At 47.8% G+C, this 16,938-nt stretch overlaps 11 non-coding genes across 11 annotated transcripts; all 11 read right to left on the bottom strand.

Annotated features, from left to right (window-relative positions):
• Window positions 1–1,033: 1,033 nt before the first annotated feature.
• Window positions 1,034–1,224, bottom strand: LOC142723168 (U2 spliceosomal RNA). The gene has a single exon (XR_012875385.1). It is a non-coding gene; the product is annotated as a U2 spliceosomal RNA (small nuclear RNA).
• Window positions 1,225–2,508: 1,284 nt separating this feature from the next.
• Window positions 2,509–2,699, bottom strand: LOC142723167 (U2 spliceosomal RNA). Its single transcript, XR_012875384.1, has one exon. It is a non-coding gene; the product is annotated as a U2 spliceosomal RNA (small nuclear RNA).
• Window positions 2,700–3,987: 1,288 nt separating this feature from the next.
• LOC142723166 (U2 spliceosomal RNA) lies at window positions 3,988–4,178 on the bottom strand. Its single transcript, XR_012875383.1, has one exon. It is a non-coding gene; the product is annotated as a U2 spliceosomal RNA (small nuclear RNA).
• Window positions 4,179–5,462: 1,284 nt separating this feature from the next.
• On the bottom strand, window positions 5,463–5,653 carry LOC142723165 (U2 spliceosomal RNA). The gene has a single exon (XR_012875382.1). It is a non-coding gene; the product is annotated as a U2 spliceosomal RNA (small nuclear RNA).
• A 1,296-nt stretch (window positions 5,654–6,949) lies between these two features.
• On the bottom strand, window positions 6,950–7,140 carry LOC142723162 (U2 spliceosomal RNA). The gene has a single exon (XR_012875380.1). It is a non-coding gene; the product is annotated as a U2 spliceosomal RNA (small nuclear RNA).
• A 1,300-nt stretch (window positions 7,141–8,440) lies between these two features.
• On the bottom strand, window positions 8,441–8,631 carry LOC142723161 (U2 spliceosomal RNA). The gene has a single exon (XR_012875379.1). It is a non-coding gene; the product is annotated as a U2 spliceosomal RNA (small nuclear RNA).
• Window positions 8,632–9,928: 1,297 nt separating this feature from the next.
• On the bottom strand, window positions 9,929–10,119 carry LOC142723160 (U2 spliceosomal RNA). Its single transcript, XR_012875378.1, has one exon. It is a non-coding gene; the product is annotated as a U2 spliceosomal RNA (small nuclear RNA).
• A 1,300-nt stretch (window positions 10,120–11,419) lies between these two features.
• Window positions 11,420–11,610, bottom strand: LOC142723159 (U2 spliceosomal RNA). Its single transcript, XR_012875377.1, has one exon. It is a non-coding gene; the product is annotated as a U2 spliceosomal RNA (small nuclear RNA).
• A 1,296-nt stretch (window positions 11,611–12,906) lies between these two features.
• Window positions 12,907–13,097, bottom strand: LOC142723158 (U2 spliceosomal RNA). The gene has a single exon (XR_012875375.1). It is a non-coding gene; the product is annotated as a U2 spliceosomal RNA (small nuclear RNA).
• Window positions 13,098–14,389: 1,292 nt separating this feature from the next.
• Window positions 14,390–14,580, bottom strand: LOC142723157 (U2 spliceosomal RNA). Its single transcript, XR_012875374.1, has one exon. It is a non-coding gene; the product is annotated as a U2 spliceosomal RNA (small nuclear RNA).
• Window positions 14,581–15,888: 1,308 nt separating this feature from the next.
• On the bottom strand, window positions 15,889–16,079 carry LOC142723156 (U2 spliceosomal RNA). Its single transcript, XR_012875373.1, has one exon. It is a non-coding gene; the product is annotated as a U2 spliceosomal RNA (small nuclear RNA).
• Between the last annotated feature and the right edge of the window lie 859 nt (window positions 16,080–16,938).

Genomic DNA, 16,938 nt, shown 5'->3' with positions numbered 1-16,938 from the left:
ACACTGGCAGCGGCAGCAAGTGCATGCCCACAGCCACCCCTTGTTCCTTCACACCTTGTATCAGCTGTAATCCAGTCCAGTCCAGTGCTGCCTGCTGAGCAGCACTGACCAACACTGCCTGGGCCCAGGCTTTTATCTCTGAGGCCCCATTATGATGTCAGAAAGCTGGCTCTGGAATCCTGAGGGCTCCACTATGACACGTGCAAAGTTCCGTCTGAACTTTATATAAGACGGTGAGGCTCAGTCAGTCACTCAGTGTTGCCTGAGAGGGCAACACTGCAACAGCCGGCCGCCAGGCTGTCTTTTTTTTGCACAGCTAGTTGCCTCCAGGAGGCCACAAGAGGGAGACAAGGGACTGCAAAATGGAAAATAGGCATCCACCAACTTTACAGACAACTTCTCCTTGCTCCTACAACCTCCATCCTTGCACAGTTTGTTATTCTTCTAGGTAACATAGTAACAAATCCAAATTGCTGCTCTCTTTGTAGGCAAGCAAGGCTTTGTTGCAACTGCAATTCTTACTTCTTCTTGAAATGTAGGGACGACAGTACATTCCATCACATCCATCTAGTGTACACAGGTAGGTCCATTGTGGCGGGCAGGCGAGCGGGCGGGCTGCTTTATTGGCTGTTTGCTGTTCCCCTACTCCACTCCACTATTTGACTGTTGTGCTGCATCAATCAATCAATCAATCAATCAATCAATCAATCAATCAATCAATCAATCAATCAATCAGTGGCTGGCTCAGGTGCAGCTCTTTAACTTACCTAAAAGGGAGGGCGGAGAGAAGACAAGGAAGGTGAATGAGGTGTTCCAATGTGAAATGCCGGAAACACAGAAACACAGACGACACACAACAAGAGGTGGCAATCTATTCATTAATTGCATTTAATCAATGAGCTCATTATCACTCATGCATTGTCCAACAGGTGTTGAAATAATGGGATTAAAAGGGGAGATCCCTTCAGAAAGACAGAAACAATAGCAAAGACAAAAAACACTTTTGGAATCTGCTTTTAGTCAACACATAAGGAAAGGGTGCACCGGTCCTGGAAATACTGCAATACCAGGTCAATGCGTGGAGTGGACAGAGCAAGCTCTATTTCCATCTCCCTGTTCTAAAAATCCATTTAATATATGGTCCCCAGATAGGGGACGTATCAGATATTAAACTGATAAGAACAGATACTACACTTGATCTTAGCCAAAAGGCCGAGAAGCGATAACCCGAACGGGCCGCGCGTTGCCCGAGCCTGCCCGATACTGCTGTTCAGCCCTTGCAGCGATTCAGCCTACTTCTAGGCAATTCCATGGGGCCCTGCAGGCTCACACACTCACAGCTACACGGGAGGTGAATAAAGGCCGGAGAGGAAGCCAGACAGGATTTGCTTCTTTTGCTTGCACCACAATGCAGTGCTGAAAGAGGAGGAATCTACATAAAAACGCCTTCCTGGCAACGCCCAAATGCCCTGCTGCCATGCAGATAAACACTGGCAGCGGCAGCAAGTGCATGCCCACAGCCACCCCTTGTTCCTTCACACCTTGTATCAGCTGTAATCCAGTCCAGTCCAGTGCTGCCTGCTGAGCAGCACTGACCAACACTGCCTGGGCCCAGGCTTTTATCTCTGAGGCCCCATTATGATGTCAGAAAGCTGGCTCTGGAATCCTGAGGGCTCCACTATGACACGTGCAAAGTTCCGTCTGAACTTTATATAAGACGGTGAGGCTCAGTCAGTCACTCAGTGTTGCCTGAGAGGGCAACACTGCAACAGCCGGCCGCCAGGCTGTCTTTTTTTTGCACAGCTAGTTGCCTCCAGGAGGCCACAAGAGGGAGACAAGGGACTGCAAAATGGAAAATAGGCATCCACCAACTTTACAGACAACTTCTCCTTGCTCCTACAACCTCCATCCTTGCACAGTTTGTTATTCTTCTAGGTAACATAGTAACAAATCCAAATTGCTGCTCTCTTTGTAGGCAAGCAAGGCTTTGTTGCAACTGCAATTCTTACTTCTTCTTGAAATGTAGGGACGACAGTACATTCCATCACATCCATCTAGTGTACACAGGTAGGTCCATTGTGGCGGGCAGGCGAGCGGGCGGGCTGCTTTATTGGCTGTTTGCTGTTCCCCTACTCCACTCCACTATTTGACTGTTGTGCTGCATCAATCAATCAATCAATCAATCAATCAATCAATCAATCAATCAATCAGTGGCTGGCTCAGGTGCAGCTCTTTAACTTACCTAAAAGGGAGGGCGGAGAGAAGACAAGGAAGGTGAATGAGGTGTTCCAATGTGAAATGCCGGAAACACAGAAACACAGACGACACACAACAAGAGGTGGCAATCTATTCATTAATTGCATTTAATCAATGAGCTCATTATCACTCATGCATTGTCCAACAGGTGTTGAAATAATGGGATTAAAAGGGGAGATCCCTTCAGAAAGACAGAAACAATAGCAAAGACAAAAAACACTTTTGGAATCTGCTTTTAGTCAACACATAAGGAAAGGGTGCACCGGTCCTGGAAATACTGCAATACCAGGTCAATGCGTGGAGTGGACAGAGCAAGCTCTATTTCCATCTCCCTGTTCTAAAAATCCATTTAATATATGGTCCCCAGATAGGGGACGTATCAGATATTAAACTGATAAGAACAGATACTACACTTGATCTTAGCCAAAAGGCCGAGAAGCGATAACCCGAACGGGCCGCGCGTTGCCCGAGCCTGCCCGATACTGCTGTTCAGCCCTTGCAGCGATTCAGCCTACTTCTAGGCAATTCCATGGGGCCCTGCAGGCTCACACACTCACAGCTACACGGGAGGTGAATAAAGGCCGGAGAGGAAGCCAGACAGGATTTGCTTCTTTTGCTTGCACCACAATGCAGTGCTGAAAGAGGAGGAATCTACATAAAAACGCCTTCCTGGCAACGCCCAAATGCCCTGCTGCCATGCAGATAAACACTGGCAGCGGCAGCAAGTGCATGCCCACAGCCACCCCTTGTTCCTTCACACCTTGTATCAGCTGTAATCCAGTCCAGTCCAGTGCTGCCTGCTGAGCAGCACTGACCAACACTGCCTGGGCCCAGGCTTTTATCTCTGAGGCCCCATTATGATGTCAGAAAGCTGGCTCTGGAATCCTGAGGGCTCCACTATGACACGTGCAAAGTTCCGTCTGAACTTTATATAAGACGGTGAGGCTCAGTCAGTCACTCAGTGTTGCCTGAGAGGGCAACACTGCAACAGCCGGCCGCCAGGCTGTCTTTTTTTTGCACAGCTAGTTGCCTCCAGGAGGCCACAAGAGGGAGACAAGGGACTGCAAAATGGAAAATAGGCATCCACCAACTTTACAGACAACTTCTCCTTGCTCCTACAACCTCCATCCTTGCACAGTTTGTTATTCTTCTAGGTAACATAGTAACAAATCCAAATTGCTGCTCTCTTTGTAGGCAAGCAAGGCTTTGTTGCAACTGCAATTCTTACTTCTTCTTGAAATGTAGGGACGACAGTACATTCCATCACATCCATCTAGTGTACACAGGTAGGTCCATTGTGGCGGGCAGGCGAGCGGGCGGGCTGCTTTATTGGCTGTTTGCTGTTCCCCTACTCCACTCCACTATTTGACTGTTGTGCTGCATCAATCAATCAATCAATCAATCAATCAATCAATCAATCAATCAATCAATCAGTGGCTGGCTCAGGTGCAGCTCTTTAACTTACCTAAAAGGGAGGGCGGAGAGAAGACAAGGAAGGTGAATGAGGTGTTCCAATGTGAAATGCCGGAAACACAGAAACACAGACGACACACAACAAGAGGTGGCAATCTATTCATTAATTGCATTTAATCAATGAGCTCATTATCACTCATGCATTGTCCAACAGGTGTTGAAATAATGGGATTAAAAGGGGAGATCCCTTCAGAAAGACAGAAACAATAGCAAAGACAAAAAACACTTTTGGAATCTGCTTTTAGTCAACACATAAGGAAAGGGTGCACCGGTCCTGGAAATACTGCAATACCAGGTCAATGCGTGGAGTGGACAGAGCAAGCTCTATTTCCATCTCCCTGTTCTAAAAATCCATTTAATATATGGTCCCCAGATAGGGGACGTATCAGATATTAAACTGATAAGAACAGATACTACACTTGATCTTAGCCAAAAGGCCGAGAAGCGATAACCCGAACGGGCCGCGCGTTGCCCGAGCCTGCCCGATACTGCTGTTCAGCCCTTGCAGCGATTCAGCCTACTTCTAGGCAATTCCATGGGGCCCTGCAGGCTCACACACTCACAGCTACACGGGAGGTGAATAAAGGCCGGAGAGGAAGCCAGACAGGATTTGCTTCTTTTGCTTGCACCACAATGCAGTGCTGAAAGAGGAGGAATCTACATAAAAACGCCTTCCTGGCAACGCCCAAATGCCCTGCTGCCATGCAGATAAACACTGGCAGCGGCAGCAAGTGCATGCCCACAGCCACCCCTTGTTCCTTCACACCTTGTATCAGCTGTAATCCAGTCCAGTCCAGTGCTGCCTGCTGAGCAGCACTGACTAACACTGCCTGGGCCCAGGCTTTTATCTCTGAGGCCCCATTATGATGTCAGAAAGCTGGCTCTGGAATCCTGAGGGCTCCACTATGACACGTGCAAAGTTCCGTCTGAACTTTATATAAGACGGTGAGGCTCAGTCAGTCACTCAGTGTTGCCTGAGAGGGCAACACTGCAACAGCCGGCCGCCAGGCTGTCTTTTTTTTGCACAGCTAGTTGCCTCCAGGAGGCCACAAGAGGGAGACAAGGGACTGCAAAATGGAAAATAGGCATCCACCAACTTTACAGACAACTTCTCCTTGCTCCTACAACCTCCATCCTTGCACAGTTTGTTATTCTTCTAGGTAACATAGTAACAAATCCAAATTGCTGCTCTCTTTGTAGGCAAGCAAGGCTTTGTTGCAACTGCAATTCTTACTTCTTCTTGAAATGTAGGGACGACAGTACATTCCATCACATCCATCTAGTGTACACAGGTAGGTCCATTGTGGCGGGCAGGCGAGCGGGCGGGCTGCTTTATTGGCTGTTTGCTGTTCCCCTACTCCACTCCACTATTTGACTGTTGTGCTGCATCAATCAATCAATCAATCAATCAATCAATCAATCAATCAATCAATCAGTGGCTGGCTCAGGTGCAGCTCTTTAACTTACCTAAAAGGGAGGGCGGAGAGAAGACAAGGAAGGTGAATGAGGTGTTCCAATGTGAAATGCCGGAAACACAGAAACACAGACGACACACAACAAGAGGTGGCAATCTATTCATTAATTGCATTTAATCAATGAGCTCATTATCACTCATGCATTGTCCAACAGGTGTTGAAATAATGGGATTAAAAGGGGAGATCCCTTCAGAAAGACAGAAACAATAGCAAAGACAAAAAACACTTTTGGAATCTGCTTTTAGTCAACACATAAGGAAAGGGTGCACCGGTCCTGGAAATACTGCAATACCAGGTCAATGCGTGGAGTGGACAGAGCAAGCTCTATTTCCATCTCCCTGTTCTAAAAATCCATTTAATATATGGTCCCCAGATAGGGGACGTATCAGATATTAAACTGATAAGAACAGATACTACACTTGATCTTAGCCAAAAGGCCGAGAAGCGATAACCCGAACGGGCCGCGCGTTGCCCGAGCCTGCCCGATACTGCTGTTCAGCCCTTGCAGCGATTCAGCCTACTTCTAGGCAATTCCATGGGGCCCTGCAGGCTCACACACTCACAGCTACACGGGAGGTGAATAAAGGCCGGAGAGGAAGCCAGACAGGATTTGCTTCTTTTGCTTGCACCACAATGCAGTGCTGAAAGAGGAGGAATCTACATAAAAACGCCTTCCTGGCAACGCCCAAATGCCCTGCTGCCATGCAGATAAACACTGGCAGCGGCAGCAAGTGCATGCCCACAGCCACCCCTTGTTCCTTCACACCTTGTATCAGCTGTAATCCAGTCCAGTCCAGTGCTGCCTGCTGAGCAGCACTGACCAACACTGCCTGGGCCCAGGCTTTTATCTCTGAGGCCCCATTATGATGTCAGAAAGCTGGCTCTGGAATCCTGAGGGCTCCACTATGACACGTGCAAAGTTCCGTCTGAACTTTATATAAGACGGTGAGGCTCAGTCAGTCACTCAGTGTTGCCTGAGAGGGCAACACTGCAACAGCCGGCCGCCAGGCTGTCTTTTTTTTGCACAGCTAGTTGCCTCCAGGAGGCCACAAGAGGGAGACAAGGGACTGCAAAATGGAAAATAGGCATCCACCAACTTTACAGACAACTTCTCCTTGCTCCTACAACCTCCATCCTTGCACAGTTTGTTATTCTTCTAGGTAACATAGTAACAAATCCAAATTGCTGCTCTCTTTGTAGGCAAGCAAGGCTTTGTTGCAACTGCAATTCTTACTTCTTCTTGAAATGTAGGGACGACAGTACATTCCATCACATCCATCTAGTGTACACAGGTAGGTCCATTGTGGCGGGCAGGCGAGCGGGCGGGCTGCTTTATTGGCTGTTTGCTGTTCCCCTACTCCACTCCACTATTTGACTGTTGTGCTGCATCAATCAATCAATCAATCAATCAATCAATCAATCAATCAATCAATCAATCAATCAATCAGTGGCTGGCTCAGGTGCAGCTCTTTAACTTACCTAAAAGGGAGGGCGGAGAGAAGACAAGGAAGGTGAATGAGGTGTTCCAATGTGAAATGCCGGAAACACAGAAACACAGACGACACACAACAAGAGGTGGCAATCTATTCATTAATTGCATTTAATCAATGAGCTCATTATCACTCATGCATTGTCCAACAGGTGTTGAAATAATGGGATTAAAAGGGGAGATCCCTTCAGAAAGACAGAAACAATAGCAAAGACAAAAAACACTTTTGGAATCTGCTTTTAGTCAACACATAAGGAAAGGGTGCACCGGTCCTGGAAATACTGCAATACCAGGTCAATGCGTGGAGTGGACAGAGCAAGCTCTATTTCCATCTCCCTGTTCTAAAAATCCATTTAATATATGGTCCCCAGATAGGGGACGTATCAGATATTAAACTGATAAGAACAGATACTACACTTGATCTTAGCCAAAAGGCCGAGAAGCGATAACCCGAACGGGCCGCGCGTTGCCCGAGCCTGCCCGATACTGCTGTTCAGCCCTTGCAGCGATTCAGCCTACTTCTAGGCAATTCCATGGGGCCCTGCAGGCTCACACACTCACAGCTACACGGGAGGTGAATAAAGGCCGGAGAGGAAGCCAGACAGGATTTGCTTCTTTTGCTTGCACCACAATGCAGTGCTGAAAGAGGAGGAATCTACATAAAAACGCCTTCCTGGCAACGCCCAAATGCCCTGCTGCCATGCAGATAAACACTGGCAGCGGCAGCAAGTGCATGCCCACAGCCACCCCTTGTTCCTTCACACCTTGTATCAGCTGTAATCCAGTCCAGTCCAGTGCTGCCTGCTGAGCAGCACTGACCAACACTGCCTGGGCCCAGGCTTTTATCTCTGAGGCCCCATTATGATGTCAGAAAGCTGGCTCTGGAATCCTGAGGGCTCCACTATGACACGTGCAAAGTTCCGTCTGAACTTTATATAAGACGGTGAGGCTCAGTCAGTCACTCAGTGTTGCCTGAGAGGGCAACACTGCAACAGCCGGCCGCCAGGCTGTCTTTTTTTTGCACAGCTAGTTGCCTCCAGGAGGCCACAAGAGGGAGACAAGGGACTGCAAAATGGAAAATAGGCATCCACACACTTTACAGACAACTTCTCCTTGCTCCTACAACCTCCATCCTTGCACAGTTTGTTATTCTTCTAGGTAACATAGTAACAAATCCAAATTGCTGCTCTCTTTGTAGGCAAGCAAGGCTTTGTTGCAACTGCAATTCTTACTTCTTCTTGAAATGTAGGGACGACAGTACATTCCATCACATCCATCTAGTGTACACAGGTAGGTCCATTGTGGCGGGCAGGCGAGCGGGCGGGCTGCTTTATTGGCTGTTTGCTGTTCCCCTACTCCACTCCACTATTTGACTGTTGTGCTGCATCAATCAATCAATCAATCAATCAATCAATCAATCAATCAATCAATCAATCAATCAATCAATCAGTGGCTGGCTCAGGTGCAGCTCTTTAACTTACCTAAAAGGGAGGGCGGAGAGAAGACAAGGAAGGTGAATGAGGTGTTCCAATGTGAAATGCCGGAAACACAGAAACACAGACGACACACAACAAGAGGTGGCAATCTATTCATTAATTGCATTTAATCAATGAGCTCATTATCACTCATGCATTGTCCAACAGGTGTTGAAATAATGGGATTAAAAGGGGAGATCCCTTCAGAAAGACAGAAACAATAGCAAAGACAAAAAACACTTTTGGAATCTGCTTTTAGTCAACACATAAGGAAAGGGTGCACCGGTCCTGGAAATACTGCAATACCAGGTCAATGCGTGGAGTGGACAGAGCAAGCTCTATTTCCATCTCCCTGTTCTAAAAATCCATTTAATATATGGTCCCCAGATAGGGGACGTATCAGATATTAAACTGATAAGAACAGATACTACACTTGATCTTAGCCAAAAGGCCGAGAAGCGATAACCCGAACGGGCCGCGCGTTGCCCGAGCCTGCCCGATACTGCTGTTCAGCCCTTGCAGCGATTCAGCCTACTTCTAGGCAATTCCATGGGGCCCTGCAGGCTCACACACTCACAGCTACACGGGAGGTGAATAAAGGCCGGAGAGGAAGCCAGACAGGATTTGCTTCTTTTGCTTGCACCACAATGCAGTGCTGAAAGAGGAGGAATCGACATAAAAACGCCTTCCTGGCAACGCCCAAATGCCCTGCTGCCATGCAGATAAACACTGGCAGCGGCAGCAAGTGCATGCCCACAGCCACCCCTTGTTCCTTCACACCTTGTATCAGCTGTAATCCAGTCCAGTCCAGTGCTGCCTGCTGAGCAGCACTGACCAACACTGCCTGGGCCCAGGCTTTTATCTCTGAGGCCCCATTATGATGTCAGAAAGCTGGCTCTGGAATCCTGAGGGCTCCACTATGACACGTGCAAAGTTCCGTCTGAACTTTATATAAGACGGTGAGGCTCAGTCAGTCACTCAGTGTTGCCTGAGAGGGCAACACTGCAACAGCCGGCCGCCAGGCTGTCTTTTTTTTGCACAGCTAGTTGCCTCCAGGAGGCCACAAGAGGGAGACAAGGGACTGCAAAATGGAAAATAGGCATCCACACAACTTTACAGACAACTTCTCCTTGCTCCTACAACCTCCATCCTTGCACAGTTTGTTATTCTTCTAGGTAACATAGTAACAAATCCAAATTGCTGCTCTCTTTGTAGGCAAGCAAGGCTTTGTTGCAACTGCAATTCTTACTTCTTCTTGAAATGTAGGGACGACAGTACATTCCATCACATCCATCTAGTGTACACAGGTAGGTCCATTGTGGCGGGCAGGCGAGCGGGCGGGCTGCTTTATTGGCTGTTTGCTGTTCCCCTACTCCACTCCACTATTTGACTGTTGTGCTGCATCAATCAATCAATCAATCAATCAATCAATCAATCAATCAATCAATCAATCAATCAATCAGTGGCTGGCTCAGGTGCAGCTCTTTAACTTACCTAAAAGGGAGGGCGGAGAGAAGACAAGGAAGGTGAATGAGGTGTTCCAATGTGAAATGCCGGAAACACAGAAACACAGACGACACACAACAAGAGGTGGCAATCTATTCATTAATTGCATTTAATCAATGAGCTCATTATCACTCATGCATTGTCCAACAGGTGTTGAAATAATGGGATTAAAAGGGGAGATCCCTTCAGAAAGACAGAAACAATAGCAAAGACAAAAAACACTTTTGGAATCTGCTTTTAGTCAACACATAAGGAAAGGGTGCACCGGTCCTGGAAATACTGCAATACCAGGTCAATGCGTGGAGTGGACAGAGCAAGCTCTATTTCCATCTCCCTGTTCTAAAAATCCATTTAATATATGGTCCCCAGATAGGGGACGTATCAGATATTAAACTGATAAGAACAGATACTACACTTGATCTTAGCCAAAAGGCCGAGAAGCGATAACCCGAACGGGCCGCGCGTTGCCCGAGCCTGCCCGATACTGCTGTTCAGCCCTTGCAGCGATTCAGCCTACTTCTAGGCAATTCCATGGGGCCCTGCAGGCTCACACACTCACAGCTACACGGGAGGTGAATAAAGGCCGGAGAGGAAGCCAGACAGGATTTGCTTCTTTTGCTTGCACCACAATGCAGTGCTGAAAGAGGAGGAATCTACATAAAAACGCCTTCCTGGCAACGCCCAAATGCCCTGCTGCCATGCAGATAAACACTGGCAGCGGCAGCAAGTGCATGCCCACAGCCACCCCTTGTTCCTTCACACCTTGTATCAGCTGTAATCCAGTCCAGTCCAGTGCTGCCTGCTGAGCAGCACTGACCAACACTGCCTGGGCCCAGGCTTTTATCTCTGAGGCCCCATTATGATGTCAGAAAGCTGGCTCTGGAATCCTGAGGGCTCCACTATGACACGTGCAAAGTTCCGTCTGAACTTTATATAAGACGGTGAGGCTCAGTCAGTCACTCAGTGTTGCCTGAGAGGGCAACACTGCAACAGCCGGCCGCCAGGCTGTCTTTTTTTTGCACAGCTAGTTGCCTCCAGGAGGCCACAAGAGGGAGACAAGGGACTGCAAAATGGAAAATAGGCATCCACACACTTTACAGACAACTTCTCCTTGCTCCTACAACCTCCATCCTTGCACAGTTTGTTATTCTTCTAGGTAACATAGTAACAAATCCAAATTGCTGCTCTCTTTGTAGGCAAGCAAGGCTTTGTTGCAACTGCAATTCTTACTTCTTCTTGAAATGTAGGGACGACAGTACATTCCATCACATCCATCTAGTGTACACAGGTAGGTCCATTGTGGCGGGCAGGCGAGCGGGCGGGCTGCTTTATTGGCTGTTTGCTGTTCCCCTACTCCACTCCACTATTTGACTGTTGTGCTGCATCAATCAATCAATCAATCAATCAATCAATCAATCAATCAATCAATCAATCAATCAATCAATCAGTGGCTGGCTCAGGTGCAGCTCTTTAACTTACCTAAAAGGGAGGGCGGAGAGAAGACAAGGAAGGTGAATGAGGTGTTCCAATGTGAAATGCCGGAAACACAGAAACACAGACGACACACAACAAGAGGTGGCAATCTATTCATTAATTGCATTTAATCAATGAGCTCATTATCACTCATGCATTGTCCAACAGGTGTTGAAATAATGGGATTAAAAGGGGAGATCCCTTCAGAAAGACAGAAACAATAGCAAAGACAAAAAACACTTTTGGAATCTGCTTTTAGTCAACACATAAGGAAAGGGTGCACCGGTCCTGGAAATACTGCAATACCAGGTCAATGCGTGGAGTGGACAGAGCAAGCTCTATTTCCATCTCCCTGTTCTAAAAATCCATTTAATATATGGTCCCCAGATAGGGGACGTATCAGATATTAAACTGATAAGAACAGATACTACACTTGATCTTAGCCAAAAGGCCGAGAAGCGATAACCCGAACGGGCCGCGCGTTGCCCGAGCCTGCCCGATACTGCTGTTCAGCCCTTGCAGCGATTCAGCCTACTTCTAGGCAATTCCATGGGGCCCTGCAGGCTCACACACTCACAGCTACACGGGAGGTGAATAAAGGCCGGAGAGGAAGCCAGACAGGATTTGCTTCTTTTGCTTGCACCACAATGCAGTGCTGAAAGAGGAGGAATCGACATAAAAACGCCTTCCTGGCAACGCCCAAATGCCCTGCTGCCATGCAGATAAACACTGGCAGCGGCAGCAAGTGCATGCCCACAGCCACCCCTTGTTCCTTCACACCTTGTATCAGCTGTAATCCAGTCCAGTCCAGTGCTGCCTGCTGAGCAGCACTGACCAACACTGCCTGGGCCCAGGCTTTTATCTCTGAGGCCCCATTATGATGTCAGAAAGCTGGCTCTGGAATCCTGAGGGCTCCACTATGACACGTGCAAAGTTCCGTCTGAACTTTATATAAGACGGTGAGGCTCAGTCAGTCACTCAGTGTTGCCTGAGAGGGCAACACTGCAACAGCCGGCCGCCAGGCTGTCTTTTTTTTGCACAGCTAGTTGCCTCCAGGAGGCCACAAGAGGGAGACAAGGGACTGCAAAATGGAAAATAGGCATCCACACACTTTACAGACAACTTCTCCTTGCTCCTACAACCTCCATCCTTGCACAGTTTGTTATTCTTCTAGGTAACATAGTAACAAATCCAAATTGCTGCTCTCTTTGTAGGCAAGCAAGGCTTTGTTGCAACTGCAATTCTTACTTCTTCTTGAAATGTAGGGACGACAGTACATTCCATCACATCCATCTAGTGTACACAGGTAGGTCCATTGTGGCGGGCAGGCGAGCGGGCGGGCTGCTTTATTGGCTGTTTGCTGTTCCCCTACTCCACTCCACTATTTGACTGTTGTGCTGCATCAATCAATCAATCAATCAATCAATCAATCAATCAATCAATCAATCAATCAATCAATCAGTGGCTGGCTCAGGTGCAGCTCTTTAACTTACCTAAAAGGGAGGGCGGAGAGAAGACAAGGAAGGTGAATGAGGTGTTCCAATGTGAAATGCCGGAAACACAGAAACACAGACGACACACAACAAGAGGTGGCAATCTATTCATTAATTGCATTTAATCAATGAGCTCATTATCACTCATGCATTGTCCAACAGGTGTTGAAATAATGGGATTAAAAGGGGAGATCCCTTCAGAAAGACAGAAACAATAGCAAAGACAAAAAACACTTTTGGAATCTGCTTTTAGTCAACACATAAGGAAAGGGTGCACCGGTCCTGGAAATACTGCAATACCAGGTCAATGCGTGGAGTGGACAGAGCAAGCTCTATTTCCATCTCCCTGTTCTAAAAATCCATTTAATATATGGTCCCCAGATAGGGGACGTATCAGATATTAAACTGATAAGAACAGATACTACACTTGATCTTAGCCAAAAGGCCGAGAAGCGATAACCCGAACGGGCCGCGCGTTGCCCGAGCCTGCCGTTGCCCGAGCCTGCCCGATACTGCTGTTCAGCCCTTGCAGCGATTCAGCCTACTTCTAGGCAATTCCATGGGGCCCTGCAGGCTCACACACTCACAGCTACACGGGAGGTGAATAAAGGCCGGAGAGGAAGCCAGACAGGATTTGCTTCTTTTGCTTGCACCACAATGCAGTGCTGAAAGAGGAGGAATCTACATAAAAACGCCTTCCTGGCAACGCCCAAATGCCCTGCTGCCATGCAGATAAACACTGGCAGCGGCAGCAAGTGCATGCCCACAGCCACCCCTTGTTCCTTCACACCTTGTATCAGCTGTAATCCAGTCCAGTCCAGTGCTGCCTGCTGAGCAGCACTGACCAACACTGCCTGGGCCCAGGCTTTTATCTCTGAGGCCCCATTATGATGTCAGAAAGCTGGCTCTGGAATCCTGAGGGCTCCACTATGACACGTGCAAAGTTCCGTCTGAACTTTATATAAGACGGTGAGGCTCAGTCAGTCACTCAGTGTTGCCTGAGAGGGCAACACTGCAACAGCCGGCCGCCAGGCTGTCTTTTTTTTGCACAGCTAGTTGCCTCCAGGAGGCCACAAGAGGGAGACAAGGGACTGCAAAATGGAAAATAGGCATCCACCAACTTTACAGACAACTTCTCCTTGCTCCTACAACCTCCATCCTTGCACAGTTTGTTATTCTTCTAGGTAACATAGTAACAAATCCAAATTGCTGCTCTCTTTGTAGGCAAGCAAGGCTTTGTTGCAACTGCAATTCTTACTTCTTCTTGAAATGTAGGGACGACAGTACATTCCATCACATCCATCTAGTGTACACAGGTAGGTCCATTGTGGCGGGCAGGCGAGCGGGCGGGCTGCTTTATTGGCTGTTTGCTGTTCCCCTACTCCACTCCACTATTTGACTGTTGTGCTGCATCAATCAATCAATCAATCAATCAATCAATCAATCAATCAGTGGCTGGCTCAGGTGCAGCTCTTTAACTTACCTAAAAGGGAGGGCGGAGAGAAGACAAGGAAGGTGAATGAGGTGTTCCAATGTGAAATGCCGGAAACACAGAAACACAGACGACACACAACAAGAGGTGGCAATCTATTCATTAATTGCATTTAATCAATGAGCTCATTATCACTCATGCATTGTCCAACAGGTGTTGAAATAATGGGATTAAAAGGGGAGATCCCTTCAGAAAGACAGAAACAATAGCAAAGACAAAAAACACTTTTGGAATCTGCTTTTAGTCAACACATAAGGAAAGGGTGCACCGGTCCTGGAAATACTGCAATACCAGGTCAATGCGTGGAGTGGACAGAGCAAGCTCTATTTCCATCTCCCTGTTCTAAAAATCCATTTAATATATGGTCCCCAGATAGGGGACGTATCAGATATTAAACTGATAAGAACAGATACTACACTTGATCTTAGCCAAAAGGCCGAGAAGCGATAACCCGAACGGGCCGCGCGTTGCCCGAGCCTGCCCGATACTGCTGTTCAGCCCTTGCAGCGATTCAGCCTACTTCTAGGCAATTCCATGGGGCCCTGCAGGCTCACACACTCACAGCTACACGGGAGGTGAATAAAGGCCGGAGAGGAAGCCAGACAGGATTTGCTTCTTTTGCTTGCACCACAATGCAGTGCTGAAAGAGGAGGAATCTACATAAAAACGCCTTCCTGGCAACGCCCAAATGCCCTGCTGCCATGCAGATAAACACTGGCAGCGGCAGCAAGTGCATGCCCACAGCCACCCCTTGTTCCTTCACACCTTGTATCAGCTGTAATCCAGTCCAGTCTAGTGCTGCCTGCTGAGCAGCACTGACCAACACTGCCTGGGCCCAGGCTTTTATCTCTGAGGCCCCATTATGATGTCAGAAAGCTGGCTCTGGAATCCTGAGGGCTCCACTATGACACGTGCAAAGTTCCGTCTGAACTTTATATAAGACGGTGAGGCTCAGTCAGTCACTCAGTGTTGCCTGAGAGGGCAACACTGCAACAGCCGGCCGCCAGGCTGTCTTTTTTTTGCACAGCTAGTTGCCTCCAGGAGGCCACAAGAGGGAGACAAGGGACTGCAAAATGGAAAATAGGCATCCACCAACTTTACAGACAACTTCTCCTTGCTCCTACAACCTCCATCCTTGCACAGTTTGTTATTCTTCTAGGTAACATAGTAACAAATCCAAATTGCTGCTCTCTTTGTAGGCAAGCAAGGCTTTGTTGCAACTGCAATTCTTACTTCTTCTTGAAATGTAGGGACGACAGTACATTCCATCACATCCATCTAGTGTACACAGGTAGGTCCATTGTGGCGGGCAGGCGAGCGGGCGGGCTGCTTTATTGGCTGTTTGCTGTTCCCCTACTCCACTCCACTATTTGACTGTTGTGCTGCATCAATCAATCAATCAATCAATCAATCAATCAATCAATCAATCAATCAATCAATCAATCAATCAATCAATCAGTGGCTGGCTCAGGTGCAGCTCTTTAACTTACCTAAAAGGGAGGGCGGAGAGAAGACAAGGAAGGTGAATGAGGTGTTCCAATGTGAAATGCCGGAAACACAGAAACACAGACGACACACAACAAGAGGTGGCAATCTATTCATTAATTGCATTTAATCAATGAGCTCATTATCACTCATGCATTGTCCAACAGGTGTTGAAATAATGGGATTAAAAGGGGAGATCCCTTCAGAAAGACAGAAACAATAGCAAAGACAAAAAACACTTTTGGAATCTGCTTTTAGTCAACACATAAGGAAAGGGTGCACCGGTCCTGGAAATACTGCAATACCAGGTCAATGCGTGGAGTGGACAGAGCAAGCTCTATTTCCATCTCCCTGTTCTAAAAATCCATTTAATATATGGTCCCCAGATAGGGGACGTATCAGATATTAAACTGATAAGAACAGATACTACACTTGATCTTAGCCAAAAGGCCGAGAAGCGATAACCCGAACGGGCCGCGCGTTGCCCGAGCCTGCCCGATACTGCTGTTCAGCCCTTGCAGCGATTCAGCCTACTTCTAGGCAATTCCATGGGGCCCTGCAGGCTCACACACTCACAGCTACACGGGAGGTGAATAAAGGCCGGAGAGGAAGCCAGACAGGATTTGCTTCTTTTGCTTGCACCACAATGCAGTGCTGAAAGAGGAGGAATCTACATAAAAACGCCTTCCTGGCAACGCCCAAATGCCCTGCTGCCATGCAGATAAACACTGGCAGCGGCAGCAAGTGCATGCCCACAGCCACCCCTTGTTCCTTCACACCTTGTATCAGCTGTAATCCAGTCCAGTCCAGTGCTGCCTGCTGAGCAGCACTGACCAACACTGCCTGGGCCCAGGCTTTTATCTCTGAGGCCCCATTATGATGTCAGAAAGCTGGCTCTGGAATCCTGAGGGCTCCACTATGACACGTGCAAAGTTCCGTCTGAACTTTATATAAGACGGTGAGGCTCAGTCAGTCACTCAGTGTTGCCTGAGAGGGCAACACTGCAACAGCCGGCCGCCAGGCTGTCTTTTTTTTGCACAGCTAGTTGCCTCCAGGAGGCCACAAGAGGGAGACAAGGGACTGCAAAATGGAAAATAGGCATCCACCAACTTTACAGACAACTTCTCCTTGCTCCTACAACCTCCATCCTTGCACAGTTTGTTATTCTTCTAGGTAACATAGTAACAAATCCAAATTGCTGCTCTCTTTGTAGGCAAGCAAGGCTTTGTTGCAACTGCAATTCTTACTTCTTCTTGAAATGTAGGGACGACAGTACATTCCATCACATCCATCTAGTGTACACAGGTAGGTCCATTGTGGC

This window comes from Rhinoderma darwinii, unplaced genomic scaffold (genome assembly GCF_050947455.1).
Source record: "Rhinoderma darwinii isolate aRhiDar2 unplaced genomic scaffold, aRhiDar2.hap1 Scaffold_548, whole genome shotgun sequence".
Classification (NCBI taxonomy): Eukaryota; Metazoa; Chordata; class Amphibia; order Anura; family Rhinodermatidae; genus Rhinoderma; species Rhinoderma darwinii.
This window is presented reverse-complemented; position numbering and strand designations above follow the sequence as displayed.